This window comes from Haliaeetus leucocephalus, unplaced genomic scaffold (genome assembly GCF_000737465.1).
Source record: "Haliaeetus leucocephalus isolate CR32 unplaced genomic scaffold, Haliaeetus_leucocephalus-4.0 Scaffold848, whole genome shotgun sequence".
NCBI classification, from domain to species: domain Eukaryota; kingdom Metazoa; phylum Chordata; class Aves; order Accipitriformes; family Accipitridae; genus Haliaeetus; species Haliaeetus leucocephalus.
In genome coordinates this window covers 1,102,160-1,104,885 of record NW_010973284.1, presented here as the reverse complement: position 1 = coordinate 1,104,885, position 2,726 = coordinate 1,102,160, and positions in this window count along the sequence as shown.

The window sequence follows — 2,726 nt, the reverse complement described above, 5'->3', positions numbered from 1 at the left end:
CCGGAGGGTGCAGTTGAATTGCAACATTCGACACAATGTCCGGTGTTCCTGGAGAAGAAGAACATTTTCCCAGTGAGATTTCGGAAGGGTCACCCTGGACACGGGGCAGGAACGCTAGCGAGGTCTCCCATTCCCTGTGGCATGGGGAGGAGAGGAAAGGGCTGAAATTATCTCAGTTGTTGTCTGATGCAAAAGAGGAGAAAATAGCCTACATTTATTTGCGTAAGGGCAACCATTTAAAAGGCAAAAGGTGAGCGATGGAGAGGTCTCCTCCCAGTCCCTGTGCCACCCACGGAGGACGCAGCATCGGGATGCTCCGGCGGCAGAGCCGGTGCCGCGGGGATAGAGCTGCTGGTTGCGGTGGCATTTGCACCCGATGGGGTTGGAAATGCTGACTGCCCTTGCTATGGGGCAGGCAGAGGGGCGATGGCGGTGCGAAATCTTGCAGTTGATGGTATTTGCGAAGCTGCAGCGGCGCGGGCAGTCCTGCGCGGGTGGGAGACTCCTGGCTTCCCACTAAAGGAAAGGGAATTTCTCATCATTTCAGCTGTAGAAGCAAGGCTTGAAAATGCATGCTCTGGAGCCAGGAGACGAAGGAAAATCAGATAAAATATACTTCTGAAAAGGATTTTGAGGTGAGACTCATGACTTTTTAATGGACCGGACTGATTTAACTCCCTTTGTGTCGCTGCTGGCTGGTGCAGCTCCGGCTTCTTGCTGTCCAGTCAAGCCAAGGGTCCTTCCCCGCTGCCACAGGACGCTGCCCCAGCCAGACTCCTGTGGTTCGGCTACAGGGAAGGGTAAGGGATTCATCTGGACATGCAAAGCACTATATAGTGCAGCCAGGAATACGGTTGAACTCTTGAGGTCAGCAGTTCAACATTGTGCTGTTACGCCCATCTCAGATATTTCATTCCCTTGCTAAGTCCTCATCATGAGACAGACCGGTGGAGGCACGGCTGGTTCGTGATTTGGGAGATTTCTTCTTGGATGGTGTGCTGGAAAGGGACTTTAAAGGCTGTAACATCACTGCGCTGGAAGGGGACAGTGGGGCATGAGCAACCTGGAAGAGGTTGCTTTGGTCATCCAGCCCCAAAAACGGGGGGGAGTGATGGCAGGCTTGCATTCCCTCTGCATGGAAGAGCAGCAATCTAAGTCACCCCCATGCACACCCCTTCAAAACCCATTTCTTCAAACAAACACCGCTCTGGGAAAACAGCTGGTTGAGATAACCGGAGGTTTTGGGTGCTGGAGGCAGTTGGCCTTCATCTTTCTCACTACATGCACAAAATGGATTGTTATCTTCCATCCACTACGTACACCCGGCTTTGTTCACTGCCATCGGCACAATAGCTTTTAAGGATAGCCTCATCTTTGTTCACCTAGGAGGAAGTAATTGGTCAAATTTAATTCAAAGAGAGATCAATTAGAAAAGGTTGTGATAGACAGTTAGGTCACCGGCAACTCCTATAAATCGCAGGTAGAATTTCCTCCTTTGCCATATAGCAGTTTGATGTAGGTGATGGCTCATTTGCAAGCTAAAGGTTTAATTAGGAGAAAAAAAAGGTCAGCAGAGATCAGATGTGAATTGCAAAGTGCTAAAGAAGTTTACTGCAGCAACGTATTTATTGAGAGCCATGCTATAGATCTGCACCCTCTCTGCCCAGAATGCTAATAGCACCCCTTTGAATTCTTCCTATCAACAGAAAAATCATCGATAATATGTGGGATGCTTTAAAACTGTTTAGCACCCACTTTCTCTTTATGATAATCAAAGGGCTTTGCTAAGACCCAGAGAATCCCTTACCCATCTCGTTAATTGTGGATCCTTCTTTCCAGGTCGGGTTTCCAGAATGTGACACCTTTTGGGTCGCTGTTTCTTCTCCCATCCATCGTAATATGAGCTTTGCGGAGGGTATTTATTGCTCCTCCTCATCAGGGACATAGTCACGATGTAAATTGTGCCAGAAATACCAATGTGATGAAAATTCATGGTGTTTCTTCCTCACCTCACTGTGTTCCGGATGGTTTTTATAGGCGTGCAAACTGCAGAAATAAAGAGTTCTGTAAAAGCTCTCTTAAAAGCAATGGGAGCAATAGTGATGCGATTAGACGAGGTTTTAGCTCGTCGGCAAGAGTGCTGAGCTGGCCCAAGGCAGTAGAGCCTCAAGTCAAGCCACACTGTCGATCTCAGCCCCCAGGGTCGCCGCAGGCTGTGCTGGATACTTTTGGGGTGTGGGGGAGAGGGGTCCGGGGGAGGCTCAGCGGTGTTTCGGGTGCTACCGGCTCTGCGGGCGGCAGGAGGAACCGCACCCCTGCGCGTTGCTTCGGACGCTGGGATGTAGGGGACCGGTAATACGCCCTGACACGCTGCTGCTCCCGCGGACGAGGTGGGAAGCAGCATCACTTCATCCGCAGCTCCTGCACCCCGGGAAGGCTCCCGCCTGCTGCTCCCTTGTTCCCTGTGTCTCCGGGGGGTTCCCACCGGTGGGAATTGGCATCGGTGCTCTGGATGCGGCGGTACCACCACTGCCCTTCGCTGGGACCTCGCCGACGGGCGCAGATAAAGCTTCCAGCCCAATCTGCGCTGCGGCTGGGGCCGGGAAGGGTTCAAAGGGTGCTGCTTCTTGGCCAGAATCACTGGGGGTCCAAGCATCCTGAATTGTCCCCAGGAACACCGCGGTTTGGGGCTTCATTAGGTGTCATTCACAACTAATGACTCCGCA